This window comes from Nuphar pumila, chromosome 11 (assembly GCF_984573655.1).
Source record: "Nuphar pumila chromosome 11, dmNupPumi1.hap1.1, whole genome shotgun sequence".
NCBI classification, from domain to species: Eukaryota; Viridiplantae; Streptophyta; class Magnoliopsida; order Nymphaeales; family Nymphaeaceae; genus Nuphar; species Nuphar pumila.
This window is the reverse complement of record NC_143259.1, coordinates 93,741,032-93,759,879: the sequence shown is the minus strand read 5'-3', so window position 1 is coordinate 93,759,879 and position 18,848 is coordinate 93,741,032. Positions and strand designations below refer to the sequence as shown.

The window sequence follows — 18,848 nt, the reverse complement described above, 5'->3', positions numbered from 1 at the left end:
GGACACTTCATGCCCAAGACATGACACTTTGTATCAATGTTGTAAGTATCGTACCATATCATACAATACAGTACGATACATATCGTTACTTTGGGCCTTATCGATATGATACACACTCGTATCGAGATACAAGTGTGTATCGTACCTGTATCGGGTGTATCATACGATACACCTTGATACACAATTATTGCATTTTATGTTGCACTCAATTCATTTTTTTTTTTAAATATATATACAAAGACTCCTTAAGGTGAGTTTGTGTTCACTTCTAAAGAAGTTGAGAGTGATTTAGGGCTTGATTTCTTGCAAGAAGAAGAAGTCTTCATTTTTGTTTGAACACTTGGGGATTTTGTTTTTGTTTATATAAACATGCACTGTTGTGGATCTTAGACTTGTTAGCTTAGTGTTGTTTATTTTTTCACAATTTACATTTTTCTTATAAGGTATGCATACCTGTAACGACCCCAACTCATACCCAAAAAAAGTGCGGAATTTTTTTTAAACCATTGCGAAAATCTTCTCAGAGACCCGGTCCTTTACAGTTCCAACACAACTAAAAAACTCGAAGAACCACAAGGGATCTTACACCTATCGTCTAAACCATAACAAGCCAACTTTATTAATTCAGAAATAATAGAGTCAATGAGACAAATGCTGAATTATCAGAGTGCATAATAATTAAATAAAAAGAAAAGAGTCACGCTGTCCAAGAGAGTCTGTCAAGTAGTTGTGTAGTCCCCTCATTGTAATATCGCGTATTTTCACACTTCGTCATTTTATGATTTTGTTGAAAATTTGTCTAAGTACAGAAGAAAAATCGTTTGATTCTCGATTTTAGGCCGATGCTTTGGAATTTGGGTTGGGCCTAGGTCTCATTGTCAAGGCCTAAACGAGTCAATCGAAATGTGAGAAAAAGTTTTATTTTTGACCTTTAAATTCAAGCAAAATTCGAATGAAATTCGGGTTATTTTTCGGCGAATTTCAGAAGCTAAATTCGAGTTATATATCATTGGATGCATCTCAAAATTCTGAGCGTAATGATATTTTATTTTCCTTGATTCGAGTTACAGTTGACCCAAAAATAACATTTTTTCAAAAATTGATCTGTTTGTCGGTTTAGATCCGGATTTGGATCAGATCAAATCTGATGGATTTGATCCAAATTAATATGGATTTGGACTGTATCCAATACCCATATTAATCTGAATTGGATCCAGCTCAAGACCCATTTGGATTTTTGGAGATGGATTTGGATCTTGGATCCGAATCCAGATCTAAATCCATGCCCAACGAATTTTCAACTTTAAATTCATTAGAAACCTTTAAATTGGGGTTAATTCATTTTCATAAGCCTCCTAAGTTAATTTGGTAATTTTTGAAGGCTTCTGAAAATTTATTTGTTATTTAATATTAAATAATTAATTAATTAATTAATTAATTTAATGTAATTCCAAAAATTTAATTTGGAATTGTTTAGGACTCTAAGTAGAGTCTTTAAACCCATATAAAATCACTTTAGAAGTGTTCTAATTCAATAATATAATTTTTGGAAGTCTCTAGGTATTTATTTATTAATAATAAATAAATAAATAAATAAATGAATAAATAAATAATTTTAATTAATTCTGAGATTATTTTTTTTAGAGTGTTTAGGACTCTTTATAGGGCCCTTAAACATACCTAGAAGCATCTAAGAAGGTTTTAGAAAGTCTACTTAAAATAAAACTTTGAAAAGTCAACTTTAGAGTTTTAAAATTTTAGGAAAGTGAGAGTCCCATAAGGGGAGAGCTCTCTCTCTCCCCAGCCCATTTAGAAGGGGCTGGAGGGATAAGGCCCTTTTTCTATATAAATGGCCTCAAAAGAGAGAGAGAGAGAGAGAGAGAGAGAGAGAGAGAGAGAGAGAGAGAGAGAGAGAGAGAGATCATCCTTCTCCAATCATCTGACGTTTCCACTATTGCTTTCTAGTTCTTTTTCAATCTAAGGTTAAGGTACATGTCTTTCTCTTGATTCGAATGAGAAAAAGAACATGGATTCGATTTCCATGCAAGATTTTAGTGAAAATCCATGAGAAAGAGTGAATTTAGATAGTTATCTAATATGGGTTTTATGTTTCCTCTTTTTCGGTGTTTATTTTGGAAAAAAAAATAATAATACATATATCGATGTTTGTGTTTGCATATGTATTTCGGTATGTGTCTTGAATCCCTAAATAAGGACATATTTGCCATGTTTGTAACATGCGCAAATCTGACCCAAATTTGGTGTATAAAAAAAAAATCCTGGAAACCTAATGCAAAAACCAACATATGCATGCTGGTTTGTGAGAAAAGTTGTTCATACATGCATGTCTACAAGTAAATTTGCATAAGCATATTTATTCGGACACGAATCTATGCATACCTGGATACATGTTTGCTTATCCATGTACTTTTGAATTATGCAGTCATAAATTCTTGTATTCTGATTGAAGAGACCTATGTCACAGGGATTCGGCTAGCAGGGTGCCGCACCCGCGTCGACGCGACTCGACGCGGATGCGGGTGCGGCACCGGGTGCGGTCAACCCAATCCTGGGTGCGTTGACCGCACCCAGGATCATTTCGGTCCATTTTTGTTTGGATTTTTTTTAAAAAAAAAAAAATTGCCCTACGAAATGGGCTGCGATTTTTTTTTTAAAAAAAATTTCTGCTAGCAGCTGACAGCAGCTGCCTTTTCAATTTCGTAAAAGATTTTCTCTCTCCACAATAAATGACAGCAGCTGCTGCTCCTGCCTTTTCAATTTCGTAAAGGATTTTCTCTCTCCACAATAAATGACAGCAGCTGCTGCTCCTGCCTTTTCAATTTCGTAAAGGATTTTCTCTCTCCACAATAAATGACAGCTGACAGCAACTGCCTTTTCAATCCTTTTTCGTAAAGGATTTTCTCTCTCCATAATAAATGATGATGATGGTTCTTTTTAGTAAAGGATTTCCACTGTTCTCCTGTTCTCCTGACGAAATGGGTGCGTGCAGCTGTATATAAAATGAAATTTGAAAAAACCCGCGTCGCATATATATATATATATATATATATATATATATATATATATATATATTTTATATTTTATATTTTTGCCCCTGCCGCACCCCCGCACCCCCGCACCCGGGTTTTTTGAAAGTGCCGAATCCCCGCACCCGCACCCGCGCCCGCACCCGCACCCGCACCCGCACCCATGTGACATAGGAAGAGACATACATTCATGCATACTTAATTGGAGAAGAGCTGCATATGCTTGAATATAAATCTAGCTACTTATGATTACCTGAAATTTAATCTAAACATGCATGCAGTCTTGAACGTGAAGCTCCTTTTATGCATCCATACTTGCCATGTAAACCTTTAGTTATGGGCAAGGTTGAATGAGGCGACTGTTTTCTCTTTTAGAAAACAAAAAGGGGATCTTGGTGTTTAAAAAAAAAGAAACTTTTGTCTTCGGGCTGGCTGGGTCGGCTATCTGCCAGGCCATGGCAGATCACACACGGGCCCGGGTTGGGCCTGTGTATGGCCTGTTAGGCCCAGCCGACCTGTCGGCTCGGCCGGCTTGGCTAGACCGGGTTGGCAGGGTCCTATGGCTGGACTGTGCTAGCCGGCCAGACATGGCCAGCACCCAACCAGGTGCTGACAGACCTGGTTACCAGGCCTGTCGGGCATTGTAGGCCCAGCCGAGTGGGCTCGGTTGGGCAGATGGGTGCAGTGAATTTTTTTCAAAAAAAAATTGCTTTTAAAATGTTCAGTTTTGTTTATGATAAAGATATAGTTCATGCCCTGTTGTTGTGTCCAGATTATGTACAGTTGATGTTCACGTGTGAGTATGACAAATGTTCAACATTTTGCACATTAAATGCATTGATTTGAGCTTAAAGAAAATTCAGTCTGATGCACTAAATTTCCATATTTTGCCTATTATACATGTTTAGGCTATACACATGCAAAAATGGAATGGACTCATATTTACTTTTATACATGCAACATGAATTTGTATATGCATATGCATGCATCATCGAACCTAAATATGGGTGCCTTTGCATGTAAAAGAAAGAAATCTCCGCATGCTTAATCGAAGTATTAATGCACCATTGTTCTTGTGTGCATGTGCATGTGCATGTATGAAATAGATATGTTTTGCATGTAAGTAATCGCATAAATGTTCACATGCTTAACCTGGATATTCTATGCTGAGTTAAAGTGTTAATATAAGGTTGTTTTCTTATGCATGAGCATACGTGAAATTAATATGTTGATGCACGTAAATAATTGCACGAGTGTTCACATGCTTTAATTGAAAGGATTCATGAATGAAAGCATGCATTTGACATAAATACGTGTATTAAATGAAATCATGCATTGTACATGAATATGTATATTGAATGAAAGCATGCATTTAATCTGGATATGTGAACTCATGCACATGCATATGAATATTATGGGTTCGTGCACATCTCTAAAATTTGCATACATGAATGTGCATTGAGAAACATTCAAAAGTAATGCATAGTGGCATGTTATTCATGATTTTTGCATAAGAATGCATCGATGATCAAATGGATCATCAGGGGTTGTGTGAGCCTTGAGCATGTGTTGCTCTTTGTTTTAGTTGTTCTATGCATTGCAAAAATCAAACATGATATTGTTGTTCTTATTGCACTGATCTTGTATGCCATAGGCTATGGTCTCGTGAAGAGCTTCGCATGTTGATTTGCAAGCTAGTGTTATTAATTTTGCATGTTGAATTGCAAAATCAAAAGAGATGAATTAATAACAACAACAACAACAACAACTACGCCTTCATCCCAAAACAATTGGGGTCAGCGATATGAACCAAAAAAAGAAATTCATTTTGGGTCTTCCACATGAATCCTTTTCCTCCAATCATTTCTATCCAATGCCATGTCCTCGGTGAGGTTCAAAGCATTCATATCCTTTCCTATCATCTCCATCCAAGTCTTCCTAGGCCTACCCCGACCTCTTTTAACTAATATATTTTCCCATTTCTCCAACCTTCTAACTGGAGCATCATTAGGCCTTCGCCGAATATGTCCAAACCACCGTAAACGATTCTCTCGCATCTTATTTTCAATGGGTGCAACACCTACCTTCTTACGTATCTCCTCGTTTCGAATCTTATCTTTTATTGTATTTCCACACATCCATCTAAGCATCCGCATCTCAGCTACACTCATTTTTTGAATATGATGTCTCTTGGCAGCCCAACATTCCGTACCATATAGTAAAGCGGGCCTAATAGTCGTCCTATAAAACTTTCTCTTCAACCGCAATGGCATTCTACGATCGCACAACACTCCAGTTGCACTTTTCCATTTCATCCACCCAACCTTTATCCTATGATTTACATCTCCATCAATTTCTCCATACTTTTGAATGATGGATCCCAAATATTTGAAATAATCATTCACCGGTATTTCTTGCTCACCAAGCTTCACTACACTCCCATCACTACTTTGTTGCTTACTAAACCGACATTCCATATATTCAGTCTTACTCTTACTCAACTTAAAACCTCTAGCTTCCAATGTCTGTCTCCATAATTCTAACTTAGCATTAACCCCAGCTCTAGACTCATCAATCAAAACAATATCATCGGCAAACAACATACACCACGGTACATTTTCTTGAATTGATCTCGTAAGCTCTTCCATCACTATCGCAAATAGAAAAGGGCTTAAAGCAGATCCTTGATGTAACCCAACCGTTATCGGAAAATTGGTTGTCACCCCTCCACAAGTGCGGACATTGGTTACTACTCCTTCATACATATATTTAATTATACTAATGTACTTGAGAGAAACACCTTTCTTCATCATTGTCCACCAGAGAACGTCCCTAGGTACTCTATCGTATGCCTTCTCTAAATCAATAAAAACCATATGCAAATCTTTGTTCCTCTCTCTATATCTTTCAATAAGTTGTCTAAGAAGATGTATAGCTTCCATAGTTGATCTTCCAGGCATAAAACCAAATTGATTCTCCGATATCATGACAACCTTCCTCAACCTAGACTCAATTACCCTCTCCCAAAGTTTCATAGTATGACTCATGAGTTTTATACCACGATAGTTTGTGCAATCTTGTATATCACCTTTATTCTTATATAAAGGCACCAAAGTACTCTTCCTTCACTCATTAGGCATCTTATTTGTTCGCCAAATCAAGTTAAAAAGATTTGTCAACCATTCTAAACCTTTCTCTCCCAAGCATTTCCAAGCCTCGATAGGTATACCATCTGGGCCAACTGCCCTTCTAGATTTCATTTTCTTCAAAGCCTCTGCAATTTCTTTCTTTTGAATCTTGCGCATGAAATCACGATTCATCTCATGAAAGGAATGGAGAAGTCTCCAAGATCCTGAGCATGACTTCCATTAAATAGCTTATCAAAATAATCTTTTCATCTCTCCTTAATCTCCTCATCTTTGACTAAAACCCTTTGTGTTTCATCTTTGATATATCTAACCATACCCAGATCCTTTGATTTCCTATCTCTCATCTTTGCAAGCCTATAAATATCCTTCGCACCCTCTTTGGTATCCAACTTGTCATAAACCTCCTTATATACCTTAGCCCTCGCGTTTCGAACTACTTTTTTAGCTTCCTTCTTTGCTATCATATATTTCTCCAAATTCTCATTATCACGACTCTTACTTAGATTTCTATAACACTCTCTTTTAACCTTAATAGCTAATTTGACATCCTCGTTCCACCATGATGTATCCTTACCTAGTGGTGCACCGCCTTTAGACTCACCCAATACCTCCTTAGCCACTTTTCTCATGCCACCCGCTATCTTATTCCACATTGATTCTGAATCCTCCTCGAGACACCAATCAACTTCCTTAACTACCTGCTCTACAAACATTCCTTGTTTAGCTCCTTTCAGTGCCCACCACTTAATTCTAGGATCTATCCTATGTCTATCCCTTTTGCGGCATTGTCTAATTCTAAGATCTAAAATTAAGACTCTATGTTGTGTAGCTACACTTTCTCCCAGTATAACCTTACAATCCATGCAACAACCCCTATCTCTCTTTCTAAGTAGGAAAAAATCTATCTGGCTCGTATTAACCCCACTTTTAAATGTTACTAGGTGAGACTCCCTCTTCCTAAACCAAGTGTTTGCTAAGATCATATCATAGGACAAACAAAAATCTAAAATCCTTTCTCCACTTTCATTTCTTTCTCCTATACCATAGCCTCCATGGATACTCTCAAATCCATCCCTACATGTCCATTAAGGTCACCACCGATGAAAAGCTTTTCTCCATAAGATATCCCTTGTACTACTCCATCTAAATCTTCTCAAAATTGATGCTTAATGGAATCATCTAAACCTACTTGAGGTGCATAAACACTAATAATATCCGTACCTAATACTAATTTAGTAAGTAAAATTCTATCACCCTTCCTACGGACCTCAACTACATTATCTATAAATTGACGACTCATAACAATCCCTACTCCATTCCTATTCCTATTTATTCCTGTATACCAAATCTTATATCCCCAAGGTTCTATCACTTTTGCTTTCTCACCTACCCATTTGGTCTCTTGTAGACATAAAATATCAATCTTTCTCCTACACATAACATCTACTAACTCTACCAACTTATCAGTTAAAGACCCTATGTTCCAAGTGGCTAACCTAATTTTATGGTCTTGGACTAACTTCTTTACCCCCACCCGTCCAACAAAGTGAGGGAACCCTTGCCTATTTGACACCACACCCGGGCGCCGGTGTGAAGAGTCGCTTCTGGGCGACGACCTAGCAACCCTTGTCCATTTATCACTGCCTCCGGGCCTAGAGAGTACATCGCGTCGCTCAGTAGGGAACACCCCAACAAAATTCTTATATTGGTTCATTTTCATAGGGTATGACTAAGTTTTTATGCTGGCTGTCACAGGCCTACCGCAACCCTCCTCCTTTATCCGGGCTTGGGACCGGTAGTGTATAACTAGACAGTTATACACAAGCGGAGTTAGATGAATTAATAACAAGATAAAAGAAATTAAAGAACAGTGTAATCTACGTTTTCTTCATGCCCCTTCTATATTGTGAGAATTTTGGACATTGAGGTTTTGGAGAACCGTGAGGATACTAAAACTCTGTGTCCGTTGTTGTTGCCCCTGAACCCGATATTAAGGTTCTTCTAGCCACGGTTTTAGGGAGAATCTGCCACTTTGCCTGGGGGTGGTGTGTAGATACAATTGTTCTTTTCTCATGGATTTTCATCAAAATCATGCATGGAAAACCCATCTACATTCAATTTCTCACTTGATTCAAGAGAGGAAACCCATACTTTCACCGTGAATAAAAAAAAATGGATTGATGTGAATAACGTGGGTGGTTTTGGAGAAGATGGCTTCTTCTCATCTTCTTCTTCCTCTCCTTCTCTCTCCTCTTCCTTTCTTTCCTCTCTCTTTTTTTTTCTTGTTGTTTAAGTAAGCCAAGAGGGGGGGTGATGCCCCCGCACCCCCCCTCTCTAGATGGGCTGGAGAAGGAGAGTTTCCTCTTTGGAGGATTCTCTCACTCTTTCCAAAAAAAATTCAACTCTATTTAAAATTTGACTTTTCAAAGTTTTCAATTTTTTTAAAAGTCTCTTCTCAAACTGTAACGACCCCAACTCATATCCATTGAAAATGTGATTCTTTTTTTTAAATCATTGCGGAAACATTCTCAGAGATCCGGGCCTTTACAGTTCCACTCACCATTGAATAACCCAACCAATCACAAGGGATCTTACATTTATCATCTATATCAAATCAAACCAAACTTTTATTGAATAATTAATGATAGTCTCGAGACAATTGCATAAGGAAGCAGAGTGCATAAACAATTGAATGTAAAGGAAAAGTAAAAAAAAGCAGAGCCACACTATCCATCTGTGAAGCAGTATAGCAAACGTGCATCACTCGTAGCTCTCCCAGAAGCGAGTCACTTCACTGATCATCTGCGACTGCGAAAAACCACAGAAATAGGATGTTAGAAATCCGAGAAATTCTGCGTACGAATCCCTCTAATGAATTAAATAAGCATAAAGAATAAGATAAGAATTCATGCAATATTTTAGAGGTATGCAATTATGACAAATTCATAATTCGATTAAGCATTCATGTATTAGAGACAGTTATTAAGCATGCAGAAATATTTAATAAGTAACAGAGATCACAATTTAAGCAATACAATCATTTAACATGCATTAGGGAACAACATTAAGCATTCACCAACATTTAACAGTTAAGGGAAGCATGCATTATCTAATGCATAGCAGGAATATGCATGGCTTCAGTGCAATGCATGAGTAAATTATTAGCTCTTATTAGAATTTTCTTTTCATATGCATGTCCCTATTAAATGCACACAATTTAAGTTTCTCTTTTTAATTACCGTTGCCCGCGGATACACCAAATGGGTAAAAATCCCTGAGGTCAAGCTAGGTTTCTACGGTAGCTTAACCCACAATTTATATTTTATTACTAGGTTCCAAACTTAGCCTTCGACTGAAACAACCTTCGGAACATTAGACCACTCATTTAATGTCGGGGACACCAGAGACCACCCATCCACAAGTGTCACTTTTCTTGGTATACCAAAAGAACAGCTGTGTATACACACTACCCCTAGGCAAAGTGATAGAAACTCCTTAAAATCGTGGCTTAAAAAAAGAACCTCAATATCGGGTTCATGGGTAACAACAATGCACACAGAGTTTTTGTATCCTCGTGGTTTCCCCAAAACTGTAACTCCAAGAGTCCCGTACTCCCGACGAGACATCTTAGAAAGTACATTACACTGTTCTTTTATTTTTATTAGATTATTATTATCCCATTTCTTTAATTTGCAATTCAGTATGGAAACAAAGGCAACAACTCGCATCTACCCCTGCGAGAGCCATCACGGAACTCCCGCCCGTGGAAATACATAGAAGAGTGCAATACAGTGCAAAATATTAATGTAATTTTTGCGATGCATTTAAAATAAATAAAGGAGCAAACCACAACTCGAGGCCCACTCGGCCCACGATGATTCATTTCGATCATCAATGCACCATATGCAAAAACCAAAGCAATATGTCATTTATAACACAAATTACATGTTCTAAATGCACATTCATATATGCAAACCTTTATCATGCATATGAAACAAAAATATTCATAAGCATGTATTTATTTAATTCATATGCAACTATGTCAAGTGCATTCTTTGATTTACATACACGTATCCATGCCAATGCATATTTCCTTTGAATGTATATGCTTATATAAATGCATATTCCCATCAAGTGTGCATATTTATGCCAATTGTATGATCTCAATAAATCAATGCATATTTTTATCAATGTTTACATGACTATAAGTGCACTGTTTCTTTTGAAATGAACATCGATGCACATTCTTTTATCAAGTTACACATAACTGTAACTTTACGATTTCGCTTTAGAACCAATACATATATTTATTTATTTTTTTGAAGGAGTTTACACGCCGACCTAGTCGGTTGGGGTTCCAAACATGCCGAGCCGACCCTGGTCGGCTGGGTTTAGTCTGGACTGAACCCAGGCCGGCACCCACATTATATTTTTTTTTTGAATGTATGTGACCTAGCCGACCCAGTCGGCTGGGTCTGGCATGCAGCCAAACCCACCCAGCCTACCCAGTCGGCTGGGTCAGCTACCCAGCCCAGCCGACACAGTCAGCTGGGGGCTGATGGCCCATGGCTCAGCCGACTGTGGTCGGCTGGGCCCAAGACACACACAAAAATTTAAACTCCTTTTTTTTTTCTGAGTGCATGCCGAGCCGACTACTTGGTTGGGCTCGGCTACACGCAAGGCATGGAAAATCAGGCCAGCCGAACTGGGTTCGGCTGGTCTGACAAGCAACCCCCCCCCCCCAGCCCTTTTTTTTATAAAAACTTTGTTTTTAAACATATATTTCATTCATCACCTTATTTTTTTTTTTAAAGAGGCCTAAGCACTCAGTCCACTGGGGTCCAGATCAGGCCCAGCCTACCCGGGTCGGTTGGGTTTGGTCTAGTCAGAGACGGCTAGGCCTAGCAAGAGGCTGCCCGGCCTGAACCAGCCAGCTAGGGGACCGGGCTGGGCCCGACAGCCCTGCCAGCTCAGGCTGGCCAAGCCAACCCAGCCGAGCTCACTCGGCTGGGCCTGACAGACCATGCACAGGCCCGATCTGGGCCTGTGTATGTGCTGCCAGAGCCTGGCAGCCAGCCCCAAACAAAAACTAAAAAAAAAAGACTAAAAGAATACAGACTTTATATATTTACCATGACATAGTGTGCCAAAAAGGAAGCTGCAGAAAAAAAAAACATTCCACTATACACCTATAAGACTTTTTCATTAACGTAGGTTCAGATTTGTCAGACTGTAAACATACTTATAATTAATGTTCGGGAGATATGGTCATCCCACTTGCTAGCCTGTGCTACTATACCAATCCACACCACATGCATAATCAACCTTTTAAAAGTGACATGCATGATTAGAATATATATATGTATATGCTTGATCTAGAACATATACATTGTTGGATCTCTCAAGTGTTATACATACATAAACAGAATTTCTCTCACAAAATAGCATTCATCCAACGGCTCAATCATTGGAAATCAAATCTAGCATAGATCAAGCACACTATAGGCTATTTTACCATGAAATAAGTTCTGTTTAGGATAAAAGAAACATACACAAATTTATTTTGAAAAAGTGTGAATGAAATCAGAAACAAATCCATGGAAGAGGATCCATAGATCCTCTTTCATGTATTATGGAGTAGACATATAGATCTACCCATTTTTTCATGGATTTACATCTAAATCTTGCATAGAATGAACCGACATTCGATATCTCACTTGGATTCAAAAGAGGAGACCCGTATCTTTGCAAAAATAAAAAAAAAATGATGAAGAATAATGGTGAAAAGGGACTTGTTGGCTGGAGAAGAAGGTCCTCCTTCTTCCTCCTCCCTCTCCCTCTCTCCCTCTTTCTTTCTTTTTCTCTCTTCCCTTTTTTTCCTCTTTCTTTATTTCTTCTCTTCTTTGTTTAGGTAAGCCAGGAGGGGGGTTATGCCCTCCCTCTTCTCCAGCCAACCTGGGTTTAAAATTTTGGAACTCTCTCTCCCTTTCCAAAATTTTAAAAACTCGACTTTTTTTTCCAAGTTTAGTATTTTTAAAAGTTTTCCTAAATCTCTCTCTTAGGTAAGAATAATGACTCTTTTAAGAAATCCTACTCAGCCCTAAACCCAATTTTCGGAATTAATAAAATTTATTTATTTAATTAATTAATTATTAAATATTAATTAATTAAAATGATCTAAAAGCTTCCAAAAATAGCCAAATTAACCCAGAAGCCTCCCTAACCTTATTAAACCCCAAATTAAATCTTTATATTGAATTTAAAGCTGGAAAACGTGGGGCTTGGATTTGGATCCAGATCCAAAAATCCAAACCCATACCCAAAACGAAAATGGATCAAGATCTGGATTAAATCCAGATTTAAGTAGGTCTTAAATAAGATCTAAAACCATAATAATTCAGATCATAGGCATTGGATCCAACCCGATCCAACTTCGGATCCGTTTTGACAAACTGCTAAATTTTTAGAAAAATGCGATTTTTGGACCAACCGTAGCCCGAATCAAAGAAAATAAAATATCGTTGTGTTCAGAATTCTGAGACACATCCAATGACATATTACACGAATATCAAACTCCGGATTTCGCCTGAAAATAACCTGAATTTTGCTTGAATTTAAAGGTCGAAAATAAAACTCTTTATCTCGCTTCGATTGGCTCATTACGACCTTGTCGATGGAACCTGGGCCAAGCCCGAACTCAAAGACATCAGTCTAAAAAATGAGCCTCAAACGATTTTTCTCCCAGACTTAGACAAATTTTTGAAAATCTCATGAAATGATTAAGTACGAAAATACGCGATATTACACAAACCTTCCTTAACCTTCTTAGGTATGCTTAAGGACTCTATTTAAGAAGTCCTAAACAACTATAATTAAAAAATCAGAATTAATAAAATTAATTAATTATTTAGTATTAAATAATTAATAATTATCTAAAAGTTTCCAAAAATAGCCAAATTAACTTGGGAGACTTCTTAACCTTAATTAACTCTAATTTAAAGCTTTTTATTGAATTTAAAGCTGGAAAATTGTTGGGCATGGATTTGGATCTGGATTCAGATTAAGATCCAAATCCATCTCCAAAAATCCAAATGAATTTTGGACTGAACCAAATCTAGATTAATATGGGTCTTGGATAGAGTCCAGATCAGAGTTACCAGTCGAGGAAGCGGGAGCGGGAAGTGATACGGGAAGCGGAAAGTGGGAAGCGAGGCACTTTCAAAAATTTAGGAAGCGGGGAAGCGTGGGGCCACTTAGAAGAAAATTATGAACCATCTCTGAAGCGACCTAGGAAGCGAACCGGAAGCGAGGGGGAAGCAAAAAAAATAGAAAATGGGGAAGCGAGGGGGAAGCATGGGGGAAGCGTGGGAGAAGTGTGCTTCCCATAAATGAGAATCGCGCTTCCAAAAAAAGGGGGATGCTTCCCCACGCGTTTCAAAAGCACGACGTTTCGCACTTTCGAAGCGCGTATCGGGGAAGCGCACTTTCCCATACGCCTAGGCGCTTCCGCTAACTCTGGTACAAATCCATATTAATTTGGATAACATCCATTGGATCCAGTTCAATCCAAATCCGGACCCAAACCGACAAACTGCTTGTTTTTCAAAAAAATGTGATTTTCGGGCCAACCTGTAACAACCCCAATTCATACATTTTGACAATGCGGATTTTTTTTTAAGCAGTGCGAAAAACTTCCTAGAGACCCGGGGTCGTCACAGTTCCAATTTCAACTGGATAGCCAAACACCACAAACGAACTTACAATCATTATCCATAAAAACCAAAACAAATTCTTTATTTATGAATCAAGAATCAATCTCAAAGATAGTGTTCTACTCAACAGAAAGTAACGTAACAACTGAAACAAGTAAATGAAAAAAACACTAGAACTGAAAGACAAAAAAACAAAAAGAGTCACTTTATCCACCAATGAAGCTGTCAAAAACCCAGTGTGACTCTCACGCCCTCCCCCAGTAGCTGTCGACTTCACTGATCACCTGTTTTTGCAAAAAACCAATAAAGTAGGGTGTCAGAATCAAAATCCTGAGCACAACTACTTCTTAGTGAAACATGTGAGACAAAGGGTTAAGATATCATGCAACATTTGAAGGAAATACATACAGAATAGTTTATAGCATTTAAGAAATTTTTCATGCAACAGTTATAAACACTAAGCATGCAAAAATATTAAAACAGTAGCAAGTAATAAAACTTTAGCATGCAATAAGTAGTAAACATTTCACATTCACCATCATTTATTGATTGAGGGAGCCACTAAAATATGCATGATCTAATGCATAACAGGAAAATGCATGATTTCTGTGCAATGCATGAATCCTTTTGTTATCTTTCATTTAAGTTTCTTTTTTCCATATGCATGCCCTATTAAATGCATACAACTTTAAGTTCCTCTTTTTAATTACCGTTGCCCGCAGATACACTAAACATGTATAATCCCCGAGGTCAAGTTGGGTTCCCAGGGTAGCTTAACACACAATTTGTAATTTATTACTGGGTTCCAAACTTAGCCATCGACCGAATCACTTTCGGAATATTAGACCTCCACATCTAATGTTGGGGACACAAGGGACACCCCACGCCCACATGTGCCACTTTCTTGGTACAAAAAACAACAGTTGTATCAAAACATGCCACCCCCAGGTAAAGTGGCGGACTCTCCCTAAAACCGTGGCTAGGAGAAGGAACCTCAATATCGGGTTTAGGGGCCAACATAAAGCACACAGAGTTTTTGTATCCTCACAGTCTCTCCAAGACCGGAAGTCTAAGATTCTCATTCTCCAGATGGGAGATCCTAGAATGTAAATTACACTGTTCTTAATGATTATCTTTTATTGACAGTCATTCATTGACATTTGCAATACCAGATGCATAAATAAAGTCAAAAGCTCGCACGCACCCTGCGAGGACCCGTACGAGACTCCAGCCCGTGAGGATATACAGAACAGTGCAGTAGTGTGCAAAACCAACTAATGTGATTCATGCTATGCATTTACTCATATAAAGGAAGATTCTCCCATGCCCGAGGCTCTCCAAGCCTATGACAATTCACTGGAATCATCGATACATCCTGTGCAACAATCATCGCAATACACCACACATGCACTAACTTACACACATGCTCAACACCCGTTCATACATAACAGATCAACATGCATGGAATCACAATTTCAGGTGCATGTGTAATAACATTAATGTTGTGGAGTTTGTATATGCTTCTATAACAATACATGTAGTTACAAGTTCGCAGATGCACCTTTCCAATTAATGCTCCAATGCATCACACTGAAAATTACTTCATATTAAAACAGAAGAGTACATGATAGCATACAAAGTTTTCTTTTCATTATGTGCTACATATTTTAGGCCTATGCATACTGTCAAACCGTGCAGCATAGCACCCCATAAAATAACTTTTTCTATGAGGCAAAACGAGCCAGATCAAAATATAAACCCCTTATTTTTTTTTTCTTCTGCTAAACCTTCCAGCCCGTGATTCCCAACAAGCCCAGCCGATTTATATCAGCTGGGTCGGGTCTGGTCCACCCTGCCAGGCTGAACTGGTTTAGACAGCCCATACACAGGCCCCAATCCGGGCCTGTGTGTGCTATCAGGCCTGAACAGCCACCAGCAAACAGGAAGGAAAAATATTATATATTATTTTTTTCTTTCTACGGAAGCACACACCCAGCCGATCCTGTCGGCTGGGTACCCAAACAGGCCCAGCCGACCAGGTTCGGCTGGCTCGACAGCCCGTGCACAGGCCAAGTTCGGGCCTGTGTGCGTGCTGCTAGGTCTGGGCAAATCTACAATTCTGTCATGTGATGAGCCTTTGATTGCATACAACCGTAAACCATAGCGATTCTAAACAAAAAGTATGCACATGTTTTTTTTTTCTAAAAGAAATTACCATGGGTAACACCTACTCACGAATACCCATTCCAGGAGTATGAAAGTTTCAGTTATTTCAATGACCCATTGTTATAGCATATTTACACAAGGAAATACAGTCCTATAACATGATTTCCACAGGAAGATTAGTGCCTTTACTAAGTCCACATATGATCATCCGTAACAATTAACTTCTACAAAGATTAGGCATTGAGCGGCATGCTTATTCATCATTTAAAAATTCTGTTTTTAATACAGAAATAATATGCATAGAAATATTAGCTTTTGAAGGTTGCAAAGCCTCAACCACATGTGTATGGAGGGATCCATACAGCCCCTCTTCTACACAACCTAGAGTAGGCATGTAAATCCAGTCTTTTGCCCATGGATTCCCATCAAATCATGCATGGAAACCCATCCATGTTCGATCCATCATCCAAATTAAAAGATAATACCTGTACCTTGATCAAGAATGTGAAAAGAGGGCTGTGGAAGGTGCTTGGCTGAGCAACGATGCCTCCACTCTTCTTCTACCTCCTCTCCTCTCTCCCTTTCTTTCTCCCCTTTCTCTCTTTTCTCTCTTCCTTTCTTGTTTCTTTTTTTTTCCTAAGGCAAATGAGGGAGAAGGGCTGCCCCCCCCCCCCCCCCCCCCTCTTTTAATAGCTGGAAACTCTCTAGAGAGAGTTTCCAGAATTATGTCTCTCTCTCTCTAGGGGAGTTTTCAAATTTTATGAAACTCCCTTCCTTTCTTTTTTGTTTGAATTTTGACTTTTTAAAGAATTGGAAACCTCTAGTCTCCTAATTAACTAAGGAAGAGGGTTAACCCTAAACCCCTTAAACCAAATCTCGAAATTAGCAAAAATTAATAAATCAGTTAATTTATTTTTTTGAATTTATTTATTCTTAAATGTTTAAAAGCTTCCAAAATTTGTCATATTGACCATGGAGACTTTTTATATGAGATTAACCGCAATTTAAAGCTCCTAGCTGAATTTAAAGTCATAAAAACGTTGGGCTTGGATTTGGATCCGGATCCAGATCCAAACCCATACCCATACCCATACAAAAATTTGGAGCAAGACCCGGATCAAGTACAGATTTTTATAGGACCTAAGTAGGACCCAAATCCAAAAAAATCGGATCCTAGGCCTTGGATCCAATCCGATCCAACTTCGGATCCGTTTCAACAAACTGCTAAAATTTAAAAAAAAAACGCGATTTCCGGGCCAACCGGGACTCGAATTCAGAAAAGTAAAATACCATCACGCTCAGAATTTTGAGACGCATCCAACGATATATTACACGAATACCAAACTCCGAATTTTGCTAAAAAATAACCCGAATTTTGCTCAAATTTAAAAGTCAAAATTAAAACTGTTTACCACGCTTCGATTGGATCGCCTCAACGTTGTCGATGAGACTTGGGTCAAACCCAAACTCTAAGACGTTGGTCTAAAATCGAGCCTCAAACGATTTTCCTACTAGACTTGGCCGAATTTCGAAAATTTCATGAATTGAGTAGGAACCAAAAACACGTGATCTTACAAACCGAAACTCGAATTCATAAAAGTAGCATGTCGTTGCGATCGACATTTTGATACGCATCCTACATGAATATAAATTCTGAATTTTGCCTGAAAATAACCCTAATTTCGCTTGAGTTTCACTTGAATTTAAAGGTCGAAAATAAAACTCTTTCTTACATTTTGAATGGCTCGTTTAGACCTAGTTGATGAGACTTGGGCCAAGCCCTGACTCAAAAATGTTTGTTTAAAATCGAGGTTCAAACGATTTTTCTCCTGTACTTAGCCATTTTTTTTTGAAAAATCTCAAAACGACTAAGTATGAAAATACGTGATATTATAATACCATTCATATTTATGATTGTGTTTTGTGCAATTCATCATTGTTTCATGTGATGTGATTTTTTTTAGATTTTTTGCTATTTTTTTCTGATTTTTCTTGATTTGTTTGGATTTTTTATTAAAAATATATGATATTTTATGATACAATACGATATGGTATTACTTTGGGACTAACCGATATGGGTAACAGTATGATACTTTCAACCTTTCTTTGTACACTTCACGTCCAAGACATTTGATGCTTTATGTTCAAGATTAGACCCTTCATCTCTTAAACTGGTTAAAAACAATGTTGCCATACTAGGAAGTGGAAGCAAGAAGGGAGATATTTCAAAATTTATAAGCAGGAAGCGAGAAATCAATTTAAAAGCAAAATATGAATAAAAGAGGAAGTGACATGGGATCAAATGGGAAGCAAAATACAAATCAAAATAGAAACAAATAAAAACTAAAATAAAAATGATTATTCTTAAATTTTGTGATTTCGTAGTGTAAGAATTAAATTCTTCTCAAAATCTAGAAATGATAGTTGTCAAATTAAAGAAAATACATGAGAAGTGAGCGGGAAGCGTGAAAGGAAGCACATGGAAAACATAAAGAGAAGCGTATAGAAATCATGTAGGAAAGCAGAGAAGAAACATGTGGGAAGCGTGGGAGAATCAAGATTCCTATTAAGTTTCAGAAGCGAGGAGTTTCAGGGAAGTGCACTTCCCACCTATCTATGAAGCTTTCAGTAACTGGTTAAATATGGTTTACATGCTGCCAAACCTTTTAGATCTAGATAGGTAAGCTCTAAGATGTTGGTCTTCTTTGTTTTTATTCTTACTTTCTAATATGGAGTTATTCTTGGAGCTTCTTTAGTGGTTAGAGATTGTGTTA

General features: G+C 37.9%; 1 protein-coding gene across 1 annotated transcript in view; it reads left to right on the top strand.

Moving 5' to 3' along the window:
- LOC149822518 (protein ENHANCED DISEASE RESISTANCE 2-like) overlaps positions 1–18,848 on the top strand; it is a 173,510-nt gene that overhangs the window by 142,161 nt on the left and 12,501 nt on the right. The gene's annotated exons all lie outside the window — the stretch shown is intronic.